General features: G+C 41.1%; 1 long non-coding RNA gene across 1 annotated transcript; it reads left to right on the top strand.

The window, feature by feature from the left end:
• The first annotated feature begins 4323 nt into the window (after nucleotides 1-4323).
• Nucleotides 4324-10985, top strand: LOC137341848 (uncharacterized). Its single transcript, XR_010967135.1, has 3 exons — nucleotides 4324-6680; nucleotides 10177-10238; nucleotides 10661-10985. It is a non-coding gene; the product is annotated as an uncharacterized lncRNA (long non-coding RNA).
• Nucleotides 10986-22510: the final 11525 nt, after the last annotated feature.

Below are 22510 nucleotides of genomic sequence, written 5' to 3'. Positions count from 1 at the left end.
TTCACCAATGAAATTTTTAAAAAACAAAACAGACAGCAGCCCTTTAACAGCTGCTGGTGTCCAATAATTACCCATGCAACCTCAGCACTTTCCCACTGCGTCAGGCGCTACATTCTGGGAGCATCATTTAAATTAGCTGACCTCACATTATGGGCCAAGGTCAGCTCGTAAGCCTACACATGCAGCCAATGCCAGATGCACATGGGACCCTGTACGGCTGCGTTTGGATCATGTTTTTGGCTGCATGTTTTAATAGAAAACAGGACAATTAAAGGTGGGTTTATCCTCCGGCACTCTCTTCCACTGCAATCTGAGTTTGGTTGACTTTCCAGAACAACGGAACATCATCTCAAAATTGAAACTAAGGTGATTAAAAGAGAATTGACAAAAAACGTCTTCACACAAAAGCTGGTGAGAATATGGATCATCCTGCCTGAGAAGAGATAGAATCAATTAAGGGGGTAAATTTTAACTTTTGGGTGACTGACCTACGGAGCTTTTCGGCTGCTCACCCGTTCCGGCAGCAAAGAGGCCAGACCCATTTTGAGGCCCAGGCCCTCATTTAAATAGAAAGCTGCGAGCTGCCCACCCCAAACGGGTGTCCTGTTGCAGCTCGCAGGGTTCAGGTTCAGGCCAGTGCAATATCAGGTGGACCAAAGGCCACCCAGCCAGCAGCAAGGTAAGGCCGGGAAGGGCGGGGATACATTCGTGTGGGTGGGGGCTCAGGACCACTCCTGCTCCTCTTGGCCCCACAAAATAATTTAAAACTTACCTTTTCATCTCTTTAGCTCTATCACCAGTGGAACTGATCGGAGAGTGCACAGCACAGTACATGAAGAGTGTAAATCAAATTACACAAAACATATCTCAATGCAATATTGAAGGGAAAGGAAGATCTAGGGGGAATACATTTTGTTCAAAGAACTGTTTACGGAGGAAAATAATATTGTGATTTAAATTTCTTCAGAATATTTTCAAATGTTATTACTAACATGGAGACCCTTAAGCATAGTTCCCATTCCTGCCAGGCTGCAGCTGTGACTTTAGTTATATGGAACATCCTGGAGAGACTCCATTGAGGGATGGGGCACAATTATAGACCAGACTAAAAGCTGCTCTGGAATGACCTGATCCTGGGAAACCACATTCTCAGCCTTTAAGCTTTGTTTCTTGGGGTGGAGTGGCTCTGGGACTTCCACTTTCAGCTGAATTTCCTTCCCCTTTAAGCAGAGGAGTGTGAAGTTATCTTTCTTAATTATAACACCTATTAGGTATTTTGGTCTACCAGATTTTCCTTTCTGAGCTACCTGTTGCTATTTCTTTCGAGAGTATTTTTTCCCTAGTCCATGCACTAACTGTAGCTGGGAGGATAGACTGGTGACCTACTCCCATGGCAGTGCGGATGAAATCAGGAACTCTTCAAGGTGCAAGAAACCAACCCTCCATGGCTCATATCTATCCCGATGTTAATTGCCTCACCAGATTTGTCTACATAACAAAGTTAAGTCTCTGCCTGGAAATGTTGTAAACTCGGAGTATATATGCCAAAATTCTGGTTATTGAAGCATGATAATTGATTCCATTGCAGCATTCTCTAGTGCATTGGGAATCCTTGGAGTTCTCATAAAATAATGTATTCTAGCGTGCATACAGTGACTGAAGGTGCGATTAGTACAAGTACATTTTCAGTAGAATGTTTAATTCCCTTCAAGATGAACCAGTCTATCTTATGACTGGAGATTTGGCAGGCTTTCTTTTCTGTATTAATCCGAATGTCCTTGGGCAATAAAATAAGAAAAATAAAGTAGAAGAAAGAAGGTACTTGCTTTTATAAGGTGCCTTTCACAATCTCAGGATGTCCCAAAGCAATTCACAACCAATGAATTACTTTTGAATTGTAGTTACTGCTGTAATGTAGGCAAATGCGACAGCCAATTTGTGCACAGCAAGGTCCTACAAACAGCAATGAGATAAATGACTTGTTTTGGTAATGTTCGTTGAAGGGTGAATGTTGGCCAGGACACTAGGAGAACTCCCCTGCTCTTCTTCGAATAGAGCCATGGGATCTTTAATATACATCTGAGATGGTAGATAGGGCCTCGGTTTAACATCTCATCCAAAAGACAGCACCTCCAACAGTGCAGCACTCCCTCAGTACTGCACTGAAGTGTCAGCCTAGATTATGAACTCAAGTCTCTAGAGTGGGGCTTGAGCCCACAACCTTCTGATTCAAAGGTGAGAGTGCTACCACTGAGCCAAGGCTGACACTGTAGATACCCAGGAGTGAGTTGCAGGCTTGAATTTAATCGAGGGGTTAGGATGGTTTGTATATAGAATAATGGTTACCCAGGAGTGAGTTACAGGCTGGAATCCAATACATAACACAAAATGTTTGAGCCTTATTCAAGTTGTTTTAGTTCAGTTTCAATTGCATTTATATGTGGTTGCAGAAATAGTCTATTTACTGAGAAGCCCTTCCCAGGCGATTACCATGACACTCTAGAGTTTAAATCTCACATCAGAGGCCCAGGCTCTTCTTGTAAAAGAAATACTGTCATGTTCATGTTGTTGAAATGTCTCAAAGAGCTCCACACAATGAATAACTTTTAGAGTGCACTAACTGTTATGTCAGCACATGCACCAACCATTCCAGGGGAGGGATCTGGTGAAGATAACATAAGTCTGAAGAAATGAGAGTAAAGTTCAGACCAAGATTAGGAATGAGGGTAACACAAACGGTCAGGGAACAAATACAGTTATAGAACATAAGTACAAAACGACTGTTAAAAATAAAGTGAGGGGAACAATCACTAAAAACAAATGAAATTGCCTGTACAGCAACGTGCACAGCATCTGAAACAAAACAGGGAAACTAGAGGCAATAATTAATAATGAGGAACCAGATGTCATAGGGATAATTGAAACATGGCTACATAAGGAACAGGACTGGTAGTTAAATATTACAGGATATATTAAGTATTTAGAAAGGATAGGGAAGGAAGAAGGGTAGCTGTACTAATTAGAGACAACATAATGGCAATAGAAAAAAGGGACATAAGTAACATTAAGATAGAAACTGAATCCATATGGATTGAGACAAAGGATAAGAAGGGATCGATCACATTAATAGGGATGTTCTACAGACCATCTAATAGTGGAAGGGAAGTGGAGGATGAAATATGAAGGCAAATCTATGAAATGAGTAAAAATTATTGAATAATAATCATGGGAGATTTCAATTACCCCCAAATAAACCGGCAAGAAGAGATAGGGAAAAGGGAAAAGGGAATGGAGTTTTTACAGTGTGTACATGACTCCTTTCTTACCCAGAAATAAAAACAGAAAATGCTAGAAATTCTCAGCAAGTCAGGCAGCATCTGTGGAGAAAGAAACAGAGTTAGTGGAGGGGAATCCTCGGTTGAGGAAAAAGGAAAACATATCGGAAGCACTGGTGTGGAAGGTGGCATCGTCAGAACAAATGCGAAGGAGACAGAGAAACTGGGAGAAGGGAATGCGGTCTCCTCTACACTGGGGAGACCAAGTGCAGATTGGGTGATCGCTTTGCTGAACATCTCTGCTCAGTCCGCAAGCGTGACCCTGACCTGCCGGCTGCTTGCCATTTTAATTCCCGTTCCATTCCCACTGTGACCTCGGCCTCTTATAATGTTCCAATGAAGCTCAATGGAAGCTCGAGGAACAGCACTTTACAACCTTCTGAACTCAACATTGATTTCAATAACTTCAGATCATAACCACTGCTCCCATTTTTTCGGACAGCAGCTGCTGGTAATGGTTCTGATGTTGCCATTTACAGCTCCTCTAGACCCATCTTTTGTTTCTTTACTTGTCCCATTACCACCCTCCTTGCCTTGCACCATCATCCTTTTTGTCATTTAATCACTCCTGCCCTCCACCCTATCAGAGACCTTTCCTTTTGTTCTTTCCACCCCTCCGCTTCCTCTCCCACTTTCCCAGGCTCTGTACTTGCTTAAAACTGTTTAATCTTCAACCTATTCCAGTTCTGATGAAGGTTCATTGACCTAAAACGTTAACTCTGTTTCTTTCTCCACAAATGCTGCCTGATTTGCTGAGTATTTCCAGCATTTTCTGTTTTTATTTCAGATTTCTAGCATCCGCAGTATTTTGCTTTTATTTTCCTTTCTTACCCAGTATGTCAGAAGCCCAACAATAGAGGAATCATTGCTGGATCTAGTAATGGGAAATGAACCAGAGCAGATAAGAGAAGTAAGCGCAGAGGAACATCTAGGCAATAGCGATCATAAAAGAATAAGGTTTAAAATAATGATTTTGAAAGGCATAAGTAAGACAAAGACCAAAATAATAGATTGGAAAAAAGTTAATTTTGAGGGGATGAGAATGGAACTAGGGAAGGTAAACTAGAAAAAAACTTTGACAGACAAAGAGATAGAACAGCAGTGGGTAATATTTAAAATGGTGATCAATAGAGTTCAGGAGAAATATATTCCTCTAAAAAGCAAGGACAAACTAGCCAAGAATGAAACACCATGGATGAATAAAGCGGTAAGTGTAAAATTGAAACTAAAGAAAAAGGCATACTCTAAGTACATAGATAGTAAAAGAGAGTATGACAAAAGGGAATATGAAGAGGTTAGGAAAGAAGTCAAAAAACCAATTTGGAAAGCAAAGAGGAACTAAGAAATTAAATTATCAAAGAATATAAAAAGAAATAGTAAAGTATTCTAGACACATAATTAACAAAAGAAAAATCAGGATAGGGATAGGGCCAATAAGGGATGCACAAGATAAACTCACAGGCAACCACAGCGAAATGGCTAAAATATTGAATAGTTACTTTGCTTCAGTATTTACCAGGGAGACTAACAAGGCAGGCATGACATTAGAAAAAGAGATCAAAAAAGACATAAAAACATTTATGATAAAAAGGGGGGAGATAATTGATAAACTGATCAAACTCAGAGAGGATAAAACCCTTGGTCCGGATGGATTGCATCCGCAAATATTAAAAGAAGTTAGGGAGGAAAATGTAGAGGCACTATTACATATATATAAAAATTCATTAGAAATGGGAATAGTGCCAGAGGACTGGCAGACAGCTGATGTTATTTCTATACTTAAAAAGGGAGGTAGAACAAGTCCAGGAATCTATAGACCAGTTAGCTTAATGTCGCTGGTCGGAAAGATAGTGGAATCTTTACTCAAAGAAGTAATAGAAAAACATCTAGAGAACAAAAATATAATAAAGAATAGTCAGCAAGGATTTCAGAAGGGAAAGTCATGCTTGACCAACCTTATTGAATTCTTTGAAGAAGTAACAGAAAGAGTAGACAAGAGTAATGCAGTAGATGTTATATATTTGGACTTTCAAAAGGCCTTTGATAATGTACTGCATTGTAGACTCATGACAAAGGTCAGAGCATGTGGAGTCAGGTGACCCATAGCAGAATGGATAGCAAGCTGGCTACAAAACAGAAAACAGAGAGTAGGGGTTAAGGGTACGTACTCAGACTGGCAAAAGATAGGAAGTGGCGTTCCACAGGGATCAGTGCTGGGACCACTGTTGTTCACAATTTACATCAACGATTTGGATTCGGGAATTGGAAGTACAATTTCAAAATTTGCAGACAACACCAAATTGTGGGGGGGGTGTGGTGTAGTTAATACAAAGGAAGAATGCATCAAAATGCAAGGGGACATTTATAAACTTGCTGAATGGGCGTGTAATTGGCAAATGAATTTCAGTATAGATAAGTGTGAGTTAGTGCATTTTGGTAAGAAGAATAAGGAGGCCACATATTGCTTGGATAATAAGATTCTAGATGGTTTGGAGGAGCAAAAGGATCTAGGGGTACAGATATACAAATCACTAAAAGTAGCGACACCGGCTATTAAGGCCATAAAAAAGGCAAATCAAGCACTGGGGTTCACTTCTAGAGGGATTGAATTGAAAAGCAGGGAAGATATGTTAAATTTGTATAGAATCTTGGTTAGACCACACTTGGTCTCCCTATTACAGAGAAGAGAAGGCTGAGGGGTGACCTGCTGGAGGTCTTTAAGATAATGAAAGTGTTTGATGAGGTAGACGTAGAGAAAATATTTCCACTTGTGGGGGAGTCCAAAATTTGAGGTCATAAATATAAAATTGTCGCTAATAAATCCAATAGGGAATTCAGAAGAAACTTCTTTACCCAAAAGATGGTAAGAATGTGGAACTCGCTACCACAAGGAGTAGTTGAGGCAAATAACATAGATGCACTTAAGGGGAAACTAGATAAGCACATGAGGGACAAAGGAATAGAAGGGTATGCTGATAGGGTTAAATTAAGCAGGGATGGAGAAGGCTCGTGTGGAGCATAAATGCCGGCATAGACCAGTAGGGCTAAATGGCCTGTTTCTGTGGTGTAAATTCGATGTAACTCGATGTTATTCCACACCAACAACAATGCACCAACAGCAATTAGATGAATGGCCATTTAAGATCTTGACTTTATTTTTGGTGGTATTGGCTGGGGCACGGGCAGGCATGTGCCATGTATACAGATAATTACATTTTGTTCCCTTTTGAGTGGCTGGTGCAGTGTAAACAGGACTGGAGCTTGCAATTTACGTACCTTTGAAAGTGCAGCCGTTGAGAAGTGTGGGAAGCGAGAAGCATGTGAAAACTGAACAGGTCAAAGCAGGTGAGCATGATACATCCGAGCAAGAAAAGCAGCTGTGGAAAATAAAACAGAAATGCCGGCATAGACCAGTAGGGCTAAATGGCCTGTTTCTGTGGTGTAAATTCGATGTAACTCGATGTTATTGCACACCAACAACAATGCACCAACAGCAATTTAAAATTATATGACATGGAGCTGAGCAATAGGAATGCAACTAGCCGCATAATCAAATGGGTCTACCTGTAAATGATAAGTTAATATATGAATGAACAATTGATATGTAGAATTGATTTTTTTAGAAAAACTCTATTGCCTAAAATGTGTCTTATATTAATTCAAGTATTGCTTTCCAAAACAAAGCAAAATAAACTTAAGTTTCTGCAGAAAAGAGGGCAAAACAATTGGATGAATATTATTTTCACCATTTAAGAAACAAAGCAAAATTTAATGTGTGTATGTGCGTTATGTGAATGGTGGATAAATAGTTGAAAAATAGTTTGAACATTTTTATCCTCTGCATAGATTTCACAGCTAACTGAGTGCCTGTAGGCTAAATGCTAGAATTTATTATGTGATTTCTTTTTAAAGTACATCAAGTAATCTTCTGTTGAACAGATCTTGCAGAACAAATGTAGGCGGGTAATAAATTTCTTTACAGACTACTGATAAAGCAGAACAAATCATCAATTTTAGTAGGGTTGTCCTGGTAAATTCAGCAGATACCAACATATTTGCACTAATTTATGGTCGAGAAAGTTGGCAATAAAATCAGTCTATAATTTATATTAATCTGTATCTACAGTTATCAGGCTCATTTTTGTCCAATTGCAAAAGTGCCTTCTGCCCTAATAGCCTTGAATGTCTCACTCAAAGTTCTTTAATTGCCATCCTCACATAAACTGACAGAATTTTTTAAAGATTAAAAACCTATCAACTGTAAAGTAAAAAAAAAAGTTCTTAAATTAAAAAGAATGTGCCATTTTTATTATAAAATTCACACCAGTTTCTCCGAGGTTTCTGCAGACTGTCGGCCAAAGTTATGGTGGTCTATCGGGTAAACCCCCACGAAATTCAGCCCCATACTCGATGCGGGGATTGAATTAACGTTGGTCGAGATTCAGCCATCAAGATTGTACTGTTTAGCATTAATTGTCCATTTTAAACTGCCAGCACATTCAAGGACACTGTCTCTCTGGCTGACCTTCACAATTATGTACTGTGATGCTGAAAAAAAATTATATTGCAATAATAAAGCCACTCAAACATCAAGAGCAGTAATATTTCCATAACATTAACCATAAACGACTAAATTGAACATTTAAAATACAATTTTATATAATACAAATGCTTAAACACTGTGCTCATCCTTCTGTTATTTCCTCTCATAATCTAACTTCTTCTTTCACACTTGTTTTAAACACCAACTTTAATTCTACTATTTTTCTAAGTTATATATATTCTGCTGTACCTATTCTCATCTTTTTCCTCTATTATTTCGAAGTTTAAAGTTAATTTGTCTTTCTGTTCCCATGGTCCGTTTTGGAGGTGGAACAGATTTTATAAGCTTTTATTGGTTGTAAACAGGCTATAAAACCGATTAAAAGCCTACTTTCTGAAGACTGACACGCCCGGCAACTAGTTAAAACCACCCATAGGACTCACCTGCTGTCATCCCGTACCTATCCCACAGGCTATGATGTTAACCTTCTCTTTGGAGCAGGGGAGAAGGATGCCCTCCAGAAACTGATGGGGTCCTTCTTTAAATATGCAGATTGGGCTCCACTGACGTTTTCATAGCCCGACTGCCATTTTAACCGTGGGCCTGAGCGGAGAAGCAGCAGTTGTAGCTTTCCCGTCAGGTCAATCTAGTGGGAAGAGGAGTCGGGGTCTGAAGAAGCACAAGAAGATAAGTCTTTTAAACTTTTTTTAATAGTTCTTGTGTGGCCCGGAGGAGCAGGAGTGCTTTACCGCAGCCCCACAAGGAATGTTTAGCGTTCCCTTGCTCCGGGCTCCCTCCACCACCACCACCCCGCCCCCCCAACCGCCCAGATCACTAGGCCCTCCTGAAACCCCCTCCCTGCGATTTACCAGAGTGTCGGGGCCATTCCTGCCACCTGCTGCCCGAGATTGTGCTTCAGCCTGCTGGCCAGCTGCCGTTTCCTACCAACGTTGGGTGGGAAACTGACCAGGACCGTACAGATGAGGCCCAGGGTTAACACATTTCCCGGGCTTCAGGTGCTGAACTCAGGATGGTTTGCCACTCATCTTGGCTCCCGCCTGCCCAGTCCCACCCGAGTTAAAATCGGGGCTCCTATTTTTTCTTCTGATGCTCTCTGGTTCAATTTATTTTACTTCATCTCATTACTGTTTACCTTTTAAGCAACATTCATTTTACATATTTCTTAGTCTTTACTCTTTCCTCTTTTTCCTTTGTGCAATTTTTCAGTCCTTTGGCTTCTTTTTGGTATAAATTTCATTTACATCATCAAAAGAAAAACATTTTTTGTGGTGTTCTTCCATTGTGGCATTGCTCAAGTTATCCTCCCATTTTCACCCATGAACAGCTGTAAACATCCTGAGATCTGGCTTGTTATTTTTCTTTCTTTATGCCTCTACACTTGTTGCAATATCAAATCTAGTGTTATTATTTGGTCATGGGTGCTCAAATGTTCCCCGGCCTATAAATTTCCACTGTCTCAGACTCACTACTAAATACCAGATCAAGTAGATTCCTTTCCTGATCCACCATTCCATTACAAAGCACTCCGGCAGTACAGTACTTTTATAAATTTATCTCCCCTTTAGAGACCATCATTCTACTTTAAATACTCATAATTAGTGCACTCCTTTTCTAAGCTGAACTCCTTGGAGGTCATTTTATCTTTGGGCGATGATGTAAAATGGATTTGATTTTCCTTTTCATTGAATCCTCCTGGCTTCACATAAAAAATGTGGGCTGCTGCCAGCCACCGTTTGCCCCCTCCCCATCTCCTCCACCCACCCACATTTACCATAGGCCCTTGGCCGTTTTTGGTCATCCCTGTGGCCTGTGGACTCCCTCTTGGGACCTGACTAGTGCCCACAGTATGCCGGTTGCCTTCTGATGATATCCAATATCGGGTGGTCTTCTCACTCATCAGTTTAGGCGTGGTGATCATTGCCGCTGCTTGGTTCGTGCCTGAATACAGACGCAGACAAATTTCTAGGCCCTTGGCTTCATGGCTACACCTAACTTCAAAAGCTTTGGAATTAAACATCAAACATGTATAAGTCTGCGTTGCATTAAAAGATTAGTCAAGCAACAAAAAAACTTGTGGAATTAGATGATTTACGTACATTGAAAAAATTAATTGAAGATTTAGGTCAGGTACCTAAATTAACCTACAATGACAAATTAGGGAAGACTGACATCATATCATTTGTGTCTTTAAGGATTTTGTTCTTTGAGTCTTTTTTATTGTAATGGGAATTTACTTTCCTCCTCTCCTCTGTTCCTGGTCTACTTCTGCCTCGAGAGACTGGCCAGATGACTTCCTCTCAGCTCTTCGCCGATGCTGCTGTGAAACTGGCTGCCAGAAGGTATGTGAGAACTGGCTGAGGGATTGCGATCTCCCCTCTCTCCCAGTGTGGAGGTGACCTGGCCATCTCTCACTGCTTCCTCCCTATGGGGCAGCCGACTCTGAGTGTGGGGGTCTGTGTGTGTGAATCAGTATCCCATCTGTGTAAAGCACTTTAATGAACTGTGTCACCGGGTCACCCGAAACCAAGAATCTGTTAACACCAACATATAAATCTACAGTATGTTGTTCTTTTGCAAACAGCTGACTTTTTTTATAGAATGCATTTAAAGGCTTTATGTATTAAGAGAACAATAAAGTCATTAAGCGGTATTAATAAAAATCCAATGAACTGATTCTGTTAACTGGGCTTCAAACCAATATAAGTAACATTGACAGGCAGTAATTGAATTTTGTTGCTACTCTTGTCCATGTTAAATGCAGGGAATTGCAGCAAGCAGGAGGAACATCGCAGAGAGGAGGACGCGATAAGCTCATCCGTCAAGGAAAATTTTGCTCAGATGTAAGAAGCCCCCAGGAGGAATTGTGGATCACATTCTGATCTCATAAGACATTCTGGGAAATATTCCATTTCAGAAAAATGATTAAAATAAATGACTACAAGGTCTGCATTGAAATAAACTGACAGTGACTAGAAAGCGCATCGCTACAGGATGGCCACTTGATGCATAATGGTAATATGAAAAGGGAGAGAACCGTAAATGTGATTGATGAGAAAGAGATATTAAAATGTATCCTTACATAATAAAACTGAATGACTGCAATCATTAGAACTTATTAACTAGGGAGAAAGAATTGTGTTTACATGGCAGCAAGGTGATGTTCAACACTAAATCAAACTTACAACCAAATATCATTTGTGAACAAAGCATTCTGTAATATTCTATATGTAACACATACTGGTCTCAAGAGGCTGGATTATTTTAAGCATTTCCTTTAACTTTTCTTTCAACAAATTCAGACACAGTTAGAAATGAGAACAGAAATGCAATTTTAATGAACAATTATGAGAACTTGCCACAAAGTCATTCCATTAAATCTGGCTCATTTTTTGCATATAATTATGATCCAAATTCCTCACTCTATCCCCAACTAAGGATCAGCAATAAAAATGTACCTGCTGCAACTAACTACTTTACTGGTTGCATGTGAACTAAATCATCAAGGCTGAGCTGAAAACATTACTGGAATATACATCTACAACATGGCAGTTTGCTTTCTGACCAAAACAGATATCTTGGATTCTTGAAGAGAATAATGAACTGAAGCAGGTAGATTCATGTGTACAAGTGTATCCTCTGGTGAATGGTCCCAGTATGCAGCATTGTGGGGGGGGTGGGGGGTGGAGAGAGAGATGGAGCATTAACAAACAGCTGCAAAGAATCCCAGAGGGGCATTCGGAATGGGAAAAATACATGTATTTTTAGCCTTGAAGGATGAAAAACAGGTGGGATTGATGAATTAAAAACTTTAAAATCTGAAACTTTCAAATTAATCATTAGCAGCAACGTAAAAACTTTGTCCAATTAGAATAATGAAGCAGCAATCACATTGGGGACATCATTTTATGTTTCCTTTTCAAGTGATAGTTTAACAATAACAATTTATGATATCAGATCACTTTCAGATGTTATTCACTATTTAATTCATTGGCAATCAGCATGATTTATAAAGATATTATACTATATAGCAGATAGTGAGTTACTTCCTAATCTACCATTAAAAATCATGTAAATTTGCTGTATTTCTTCAGTTCTTAGACATAAATCGTTCTAGAAAATTGGGAATCAATTCAATGCATCTTCGCATCCTATGTTGTAAAATCAGTGCAACCTCCATACCAAACACCTGTCACTGCACTGGAAGAGTGAATTTGTAAAGAACAGAAATGTTACAATTATATTTATATTCTACACATGACCAGACTCATTAAGTGATTAAAACACTGGTACGATCAAGGGGTTCAGGTGACTCTTCAAATTACACTCTTACTTCTAAACCGAGGCCCTGTCTGCCCTCTTAGGCAAAAGATCCTATGACATTATTTGAAGAAGAGGCCTTCTCCTCCATGTCCTGGCCAATATTTATTCCTCAACCAACATTCACTAAAAAATCAGATTATTTGGTCATTATCTCATTACTGTTTGTGGGAACTTGCTGTGTGCAAATTGGCTCCCACATTTCCCTACATTACAACAGTGACTACACTTCATAAAACAAGTACAGTACTTTATAGGCTGTAAAGTGCTTTAGGACATCCTGAGGTCATGAAAGGCGCTATATAAATGTAAGTTCTTTCTTTAATGTCACCTAAACCCTTATGACTGAATTCTCATAATTAATTTACAACCATATCCATTATTTTTTGCACACGTGGTTTTACTGTTAAATAATACATGACAGGGCCCGACTTCCTATGGTAAAACTGGGGGAAGAGCAATTGTGGGTGACCTTATTTTGGGCGGGTGGAGGCTCCACCCCAAACAAGACCTCATGGAAAGTGTGGCGTATCTGGATCCCAGCCCATTCCCAACTGCAGAACTTCTTCAAAGGCCTGCTTCAGTGTCCTGGTGCTATTGAAACTACCCCCTTTGTAATGTGGGCTAGTTTCTACAGCAGAGTAACAGAAAAACAACTGCGCATGTGCAAGCCATATTTTCAAGCCATGAATCGCAAACTTTGTTTCTTACAATCAAAAATTACCACAGCTACCACCACCACTATATTTACCACCATTTCTATTCACTACTGCTATACCTGTTTCTGTTGTTTCATGTGATGAAAGGAAAAGATTTGCATTTATGTATATCTTATATCTCTTGGAAACATCTCAATACTCTTCATGTACATAACAATTGCTTTAAAAAGCAGTGATTGCTGTTACAAAGGAAATTGCAGTTACCATTTTGCACACAGAAGGTTCCTCAATCAACAATGAGATGAATTAATCAATTTTCCATGTTTTTAGTCGAGGAAGGAATATTGCCTGGAATGTCAGAAGGACTTCCGACTCTTCTTTGAATAGTCATGTGGATTTTTTTGATGTTCACCTGAACCACAGGTGAATTAATATACAACCATATCCATTATTTTTTGCACATGTGGTTTTTACTGTTAAATATTACACTATAGGGCCCGACTTCCTATGGGGCTGGTAGACAGGTGCTCAGTTCAACATCTCATCTAAAGGGTGGCACCTCCAACAAAAAAGCATCTCTTGGCACTGCATTGGAGTGTCAACTTAGATTGTGAGCTCAAATTGGAACAACACCACCTGCACGTTCCCGTCCAAGTCACACACCATCCCAACTTGGAAATATATCGGCGTTCCTTCATCGTCGCTGGGTCAAAATCCTGGAACTCCCTTCCTAACAGCACTGTGGGAGAACCTTCACCACACGGACTGCAGTGGTTCAAGAAGGCAGCTCACCACCTTCTCCTGGGCAATTAGGGATGGGCAATAAATGCTGGCCTCGCCAGCGACGCCAACATCCCATGAACGAATAAAAAAAAATTCCTGGTATGAGTCGCAAAATTCACAACCTTTTGACCAGGAGGCAATAGTGCTATAATTGGAGCTAAGCTGACACAAGCTGCTGCTCTTTCAGAATTAAATCTTTCCATTTTTATATGACGCTACATAAACCTTTTAAAGTCAACAGACTCTTAAAAGGAAAGTGTAGCCTATAGGGAATTAATTCAGCATGAAGTCATTTCCCCTTCCATATAATTCAAAAACAATAAAAGAGGACGAGTGTATATTCTACCTTGCCAGAGATAACTCCATTCTCCCTCCCATGGGGATTCACCATTTTGGTCTCCTTTTGCACCTAACGCTGCTTTGATGGCTTGAGTTATAGTGACAGGCTACGTGCATCCCAGAATTGCTCCACGGCATCCTGGAATGGCTGCATTCCCTTAAATAGAAGTACAAACATTTTCTAGCTCAGGCACCTCTGAATCAACATCAAAGACAGACTGAGGATATATTTCCAGGTAAGTAGTGAAGCTAGCCCACTTAACCTAAGTCACTTGGAGTGGATCTGGGTTGAAATGGAAACTAAGAATGGGAGTTCTCAATGGGAGGAACGAATTCTATAATCAGAGTGTGAATATGCATAGCTGATGAGGGAAATAGAAAAATATACTGGTGCAATGGCTAGTTCTTGTGTGAACTTGGAGGAGCATTACAGATATTTTGATATAATTTAGAGGGAGTTCTAAATGGCATCTAATCTATGCTGTACTTGAGCATGGGAATTTATATTGGGTGAAAAGATGAAAAATGTCCCAGTCCCTACTATCATCATCCTTCAACGTGGAAAAAAATTCATTGAGAAAAAAGATTCATAAAATAGTTCATGACAAATACAATAATCAGTGCAAATTTTGCTTTATGTGGAATATACTGTCAGAGAGAGAGAGGGAGCGAGCACTTTTATTCTTCTGTTGGGCATTATTGAAGATAATTCTGAAATCCTTGTGAGGTGTTACAAAGACTGTTGTCATGGAAACTGCTGTGTAGAAAATGTAGCAGCTGTTTTAGGTCCGATAGTTCATAATCAAACCAATAAAACAAACATAATACACGGAAATATACTGAAGGCTATGAATTTATTTGGATAATAATTAACTTTTAAGAAGTCTCTGTCACCTTCTCATGAAGCTATCAGACAGAATTAATTCCTGGAGCAGCTCGGAACAAGCTGGTCCAAAAACCCCATTTTGGAACCACCCCTTTGGTTGGTTACAAAGTTTGTGACACTGAAAATGCGACGTAGTTTTGACAGTACTAAATTACTTATTTTTATATACTAAAGAAATTATTTTATTTTTTGTGGAGTTGTACTCAGTGGCATAACGATGTCATTGTTAATAGTTAACAATGTTGCCATAGTTACTGTAATTGATGTTGTGTGAACACAATGAAAAGCTGACCTACCAATAATATTTACTCAGGTGAAGATGGCTTAATTTTCATTGCCAAATGCTGAATTTTTTGATCATTACCCTGTTACCAGCATAATTAATGCCAACACTTCATAAGTCCCTTTTTCAAATTGAATTTAAATTATAATAATATTATTAAGGGCCGATTCCTCAATCGGGCCCTTCGAGTGACAGGAGTCTGAAGGCATTATATCCAAGTTTGTTCCTCTCCTCAGTCATGGGTTTTCCATCCATTCATTTAAATGGATGGGAAATCAAGTTCTGCGGGTCTGCGATTTCCTGACCAGTGCTCCTTGTGAGTGTTGCTCCTCACCAGGAGCGCCCAGGCGGGGAATCAGCCCTGTAATATTATTTGCATCTGAAAATACCCCAAAGTATTTCACACAATGAAGGATTGTTTGGAGTGCAATAATTGCTGTTATTTGGGGATATAATAGTGGTTATGGTACAAGACAAGCAATACTGAGGTCATAAGTTCTAATCCCACCATGGCAAGTTGTGAAATTGAATTCAATAAACCTGGTAATCTGTGGGTTGGCAGCAGAAAAAATGACCATGAAAGTTGCCTTTTTGTTGTAAAAACCTGGTTGATTCACTAATTCCCTTCAGGGAAGGGAACTTACCAGGCCTACCTGATCTGGCCTACACATCTCTCAAGTTTATGCTATAAGGTTGTCTCTTAATGCCCTCTGAAGTGGTCTAGCAAGCCACTCAGTTGTACAAACAATCTTAAAGAAAAAGCCCATCACCACCTCCTCAGGATGATCAGGGATGGGCAATAAATATGGACTCGCAGCGTTGCTCACATCTCACCAACGCATTTTTTAAAAAGGCAAATGTTATGTCCAGTTATGTCCAGACACATCCAAAGCCATCTTAATTGGTGATGATCGAATCAGGGACAATAGCAACAATCCAAACATTGCTATTTCTCATATAGGTGCTTCTAATGCTATGCATAATGTTTCTGAACTAATTAACTCAGTTGGATGTAAACTTTTGTGAATATTATATCTGAAATTGACTATCACCCTTATACTGTGATAAAACTTTTCTTTACAGGAACTCATTTAAGGGGAAGCTATATAAGCACATGAGGGAGAAAGGATTAAAAGGATATGCTGATAGGGCTAGATGAAGAGAGGTGGGAGGAGGCGCGTATGGAGCATAAGTGCCGGCATAGACCAGTTGGGCTGAATGGCCTGTTCCGGGCTCTAGATTCTATGTGATTCTATGTAATTCAACAAGAAGCTTAATTGCATCTTTCCAAACAAAAGCTCTATTTTAGCAACACTCCGTTGTCAGTCTTACTTCAAGGCTCCTGTTCCATTTGTTAAGGGTGCTGTTAGCTTTAAGAATGTATTTACTGTAGCATCATTGTGAAAGTTTACACTTTGCACCTGACACTGTTGTTATAGTGTAATTGCAGTTGGACTGTAATGTTAGGGCCTGACCTAACCCTGGAATTAAGTGGACGGAGACTCCTGGAGAAAGGAGCCTTATTTGGCGTTGCTTCAGAGTCATTTCAGGCTTCATACCTGATTTACACTCCAAGTGGGCACGAGTGGGCATAGGTTGGCACAGGGGTCGTGAGTCATAGGGGATGGCATCGGGGGTCAGTCACGGGGAGGTGTCGGGCTCGGGGGTCATCGCGGGTGTCTGCGATTGTTGAGGGGGAGGATCGGGGGTTGGGTTGGGAGGATCGTGGTTGGGGTTCGGAGAATCGGAGTGGAGGAAGGAATGGGGTCGGGGGTCGGAGGGAGGATCGGGGTCGGGGATCGGAGGATTGTGGTCGGAGGTCGGGGAGGATCGGGGTCGGGGGTCAGAGGATCAGAATGGGCGGATTTCAGGGTCCGGGTTCGGGGGGGAGGATCGGGGTCGGGGATCGGAGGGGGGAGGGTCCACGATCAGGGGTCGGGTGTCCGCGATCGTTGTGGGGGTCAGTGCAGGTAGGCTTGTTGGGCCTGGGGGAAGCACTCCTGCTCCTCCGGGCCTACAAGCTGTGCCTTTCTAGGCACCTACCTGTTCGTCTCACCTCCTTTCACGAGGCATAAAACAGAAGGCCCGGGAATCCCGGCCCCCCAGGGTCGAAATCGGGAAGTCCGGAAAAATGGAGGCCCAAAGCCTCCTTGAAAGGTTCTAAGGCCCGACCTGCCTCCTGGGAGCGGATTGGTCGACTGCCCCTCTTCCCGCCCCGGTGAAAACCGGAAATGGGCGGGTTGGGGCGGGTCTGAAATGATGGCAATTCTCAACGCCCCCCCCCACCCAACCTACCCATTTTTCACTTTTAAAATTGAGCCCCTTGTCTTATCTCTCAGAAATATCTCAAAGTGCTTCACATACACTATACACATGCTTTTGTTGCCATTAAGAATTGGTGAAGCCACATTCAGAATACTGGGATTTTGAACATCCGAACTTGAACGGATCACTGATGCATTGGCTAGGGTTCACAGAAGAGTGACAAGTGTGATTCATAGAAATTTACGGCACAGAAGGAGGCTATTCGGCCCATCGTGTCTGTGCCGGCCGAAAAAGAGCTATCCAACCTATTCCCACTTTCCAACTCTTGGTCCGTAACCTTGTAGGTTACGGCACTTCAAGTGCAGATCCAAGTACTTTTTAAATGTGATGAGAGTTTCTGCCTCTACCACCCTTTCAGGCAGTGAGTTCCAGATCCCCACCACCCTCTGGGTGAAAAAAATTCTCCTCAACTCCCCTCTAATCCTCCTACCAATTACTTAAATCTATGCCCCCTTGTTATAGACTTCTCTGCTAAGGGAAATAGGTCCTTCTTATACACTCTATCTAGGCCCCTCATAATTTTATACACCTCAATTAAATCTCCCCTCAGCCTCCTCTGTTCCAAAGAAAACTTGCCACTTTCCCTTGAATCCAATGGAATCTTACTTTTCTGACCATTCTGCCATGTGGGACCTTGTCAAAAGCCTTGCTAAAATCCATGTAGACTACATCAAACGCGCTACCCTCATTGACCCTCATGATTTTATATCATGTTCTTCAGTGCCAAGAAATCCACATAGATCATGTCCACCGGCTACTACCATGTACTGTATAGTTGGTCTGTTTTGCAAACAGATCAGAAGCCACCTAAAGCTTCATCCTCTAAAGTTAGAAAGTTTAATGCTTGGAGGAAGGGATTTCGCACAAACGCATTAAATGTTTATATGCACGGTCCCATGGTGCAATTTCAAGGCTTTAGTGATTTTAATGATATAATATAGAATATAGCCCAAATAAACCATCAAGTTAAATAGGATCTTTTTAATGAAATTACTCTAATTGATTGTTCCAAATTTATCAAAGTAGCCTTCCCTTCCCTCTGTGTGTTTAAATGCAATAACAACAGGGAAGATGCTGTCATGGTTCCAAAAGGGAAAAAAAATGGAAATTACCAAGTCATTAAGAAAATCTATTACCATTCCCCAAATCAGCACCAGTCTCTCATGATAATAAAACTTGGCTGGGCTCGTGGGTAAAACTGTGAACAATTCTGAAAGATTGAATCAGAGAACTAAAATAGCAAGGAGCCTGTCCTTGAGCTAACTTCACTTTACCAGCAAGTGCAATGGCTCAAAATGAGACAATCCAAGTAGCAGCATTGCATGGCAAACAGATTGAATTTGTACATGTTAACAGAGGCTTGTTATATTTTTCTGAATAATCTCTTGGGGGGAAAGGTGCATTCAGATGTGCAACATTAAAGGGATTAAAGCAGCTGAACACATGTTTTGGTGAAATGATGCTTTAATCTAGGTTCCATAGTTGAATCTATGTTGGCAGTTTGAATGCAGCTACCTTATCTGTGCTGCTGTCTTTCAGCAGGACACCTCCACCTATATTTCTTTGGTTGCACATGTGCACATGATGACATTTTGTTTGTATGTGCATATCAGACATTATTTGCATCAACTTGAGATACATTACTAGTTTTAAAGCCTGTATGCAGGATTTTATCATATAAAAAGGCAAAAAAGACACAGGAATATATTGTAGCTAAACACCATATATTATTAAAAAATCTCGCACGGAATCTTGCCCAGAGTGTGTATTTCCTGTCCACAAAACTTACTTTGTACTGTCGTTATTTTTGGTCACGCTTTTCTGTCAACATTTACCATTGTAAATTGCTGGGGTCAGTTTTAACCCCAGCCGCCTGGCGAGCAGGTTAGTTACCCGCTTGAAACCCAACCCTTTCACGCCATTTTCCATTCTCACCTGCAGAGTTCTGCAGGTGGATTAGGTGCCCGTCTAAAGCCTCATGAAATTATGCAAATCGGGGTCCTCTTAAATAAGAGGGCCCTGATTGCATTTTACCTGGGGCCTGAGCTGGGAAGGACAACCACAACTTCTCCGTCAGGCTGAAACAGGTCTGCAGCTAGTCTGTGGACAGAAGAGACCCTCCAAGGTGAGTGTAAAACTTTCCTTTGTGAGGCCAGGAGGAGCAGGAGTGCTCTTCCAGGCCACACAAGGAAACTCGAGGCCTCCCCTGCCCTGGACACCCCCTCTTCCCTCCTGTGAGACCCTCTCAAAACACCCTCCCTGCCACTTACCTGATAACCGGCAAGCCTTACTTCAGTGCCGGCTAGCGATCTCTGGCCACCCAAACCTCCTCTCCTGCACGTTGGCTAGCTGCTGCTTTCCGCTTGTTTTGAGCAGGCAGCTAACCGACGACATGTAGACAGAGCACAGGAGTTAAAATTTCCCGGGCCTCAAACCTAGGCCAGCGAATGCATTTTGTACTTGCCCCGACCAAAACCTGCTCAGAGTTAAAATCAATCTCGCTGATTCAATATTTCCCATTCAATTCTGCTATGTCAGCTGTCACAGTGTAGTTGCAGGTTCTGGCCACTAGATGGCTCTACGGAACAAGTTTCTGAAATCTCTCTCCTAATTCCTTCGCCATCTTATATATGAAAAAAAATTATATTCATCAAATGACTGTGGGCAATGCCACGGACAATTTACAAATAGATAATGAAAAATAGCATTGTTTATCAGGGAATGTAATATAATTGTAGGTACTGCGGGGTAGTCATTACTGGTATAATTTCATATACACAGGGACCATAAAATTGCTTGGGTCATTATCCTGGTGGTTATGCTGGAATCGCGCCCAACAGTGCCCTCCAGCACTGACTCCACTGCAGTTTGAGGCATCAGTGGGAAGACACCTCATTAGCATGCGGCAGGTCGAAGCCAGTGCCAATTTGGGCACATCTCTGATACCCATCTTCCCCATTCTGCTGGAAACTATGTCCTTGTTCAACCAAGCCCACCCCACCACCCCCAATCCTGGTAATTATCCTAACATCCCCCTGAACAATCTGGCTGTTGGGGCCCACATGTGCAATTGTGGAGTCCGGTACACCTAACCTCAGTGGGCTTATTGGCCACCACTAGGGAGCAGGAGCAGGAAGCTCAGCCTTAGGGAATCCCCGCCCCTGGCACTGCCCCCAGCCAATCATTTGCCTTGTAAGGGGACAACAGAAGTTTGAAACCCTCGTGGAATTTCAGGCCTTGGACGAAAAGGGTAGAATAAGATAGTATGAAACATCTGGATATTTGTTCTGTGAGGCGGAGAACAGAGCAAGGTCTGATAGTTTCAGTGATGCCTTGGTTGGTCAAGGGGAGAGTAACATGTTGTTCCAGTTATCTGTGGGTAATCTAACATGGGGAATTGGAGAGCTTCTGAGACATGGGGAAAGGAGGATAGCATTTTATAATGGATTATCACTTTAAGCAAATCTGATAATTTTAGTATTTGTTTACTCTAACCATCAAAGATATTCTGGTACAAATCCTGTCATTTAAATACATTTGTGTATCAGCGGGTTTACAACCAAGTCACTTTACACGAGAAATTAAATTCATCAAAATAGCAGGTATACTCTGACTGAATTGATATTAAAGCTCACAACTTATATTTTAGATGCAAAATTAAATCTCCCAGATGATACCACCACACATATTTTAGCAAAAATCTATTTTATTTTCTCTCTCACAAAAGCTGCCTTCCAGAATAATATCATTTGAGTCCTAATAAATATACAATTTATTTTAGAAAGAAATGTCATGCTTAGATCAATATTTATATTCATCATTTTTAATATAAAATGACCAATTTGTTACATTTGTATTTTAATCCAGCTAATCACTTGCAATGCTCTCCAGCTTGGTGTGTGATAGTCTGATAATATTTAGTTAGAATAAAGAGAAGCTGGAAATAAAGTAAATAGGATAAGGCCTCAGCTAAAACAGCGGAGAGGTAGATTTGACACAAACATTAGTGTCCCACAGTATAATTTGAGAGCCCAAGGCTTCCCTGAGTGTAATTGTCTGTGACAGAGGGCAAGCAAATAAAGACTTGAGTGTAACTGTGCGTAGTTATATTTGTATTTTGAATAAATACTGGAAGGTCCCTACTCTAAACTAATGTCTAGTATAGTCCATTTAGCAGAAAGAGTTGAGAGCCTTTTGGCTGAATTCTAAGTGGGTCTCAATTGGCAGTATCATAATAAAGATATGGTTTTATTTTTTTTAAATTGCAGTTATGGAAGGTCCCAGATTTTATTCCTGGTCTGTGCTGAGAGAGCTGAACTCAGTCAGCATAGCGGTAAGGGCACTACAATATTCCTCAGCACCTTGGCCAGGGAAGAGGAAATCAGCCAGGACTCCCATTTCTGATTGGGTCTTGGGGCTTTGTCTTCCTTCCTCTAACATAACTCTTACCAAAAAAATTGCTTTTACCCACCATAATATTGCTCATCTCACTCTCAACCCTTCCATAATTTGAGTTCATCCAAAACTCTGCTGCCCGTATCCTAACTCCCACCAAGCTCCTTTCACCCATCACTCCTGTGCTCGCTGAACTACATTGGCTCCCAGTCCACAAACACCACGATTTTAACATTTTCATCCTCATGTTCAAATCCCCACATGACCTCACCCCTCCCTATCTTTGTAACCTTCTCCAGCCCTACATCCCTCCAAGAACTCTGTGTTGCTCCAACTCAGGCCTCTCGAGCATCCCCCACTTCCTTCGCCTCACCATTGGAGGCCATGCCTTCAGCCGTCCAGGCCCTAAACTCTCGAATTCTCTCCCTAAACCTCCCCACCTCTCTACCTTCCTTACAGTTGATGACTCCTAGGTGTTTCAAAATAATCAAAGACAACTCTATCTGTGGGATGGCATTGATCTTATTGGTTCCTATTTGCTTGTGAGGTGCCAACCATCCTCCCCTATGTAAGTTTCAAAACATGCAAAGCGTGTCTCCTCCAAAACCAGCATGCAATATATCA

This window comes from Heptranchias perlo, chromosome 24 (assembly GCF_035084215.1).
Source record: "Heptranchias perlo isolate sHepPer1 chromosome 24, sHepPer1.hap1, whole genome shotgun sequence".
NCBI classification, from domain to species: Eukaryota; Metazoa; Chordata; class Chondrichthyes; order Hexanchiformes; family Hexanchidae; genus Heptranchias; species Heptranchias perlo.
Note: the sequence above shows the minus strand (reverse complement) of the source record. Positions and strands in the feature narration are given on the sequence as shown.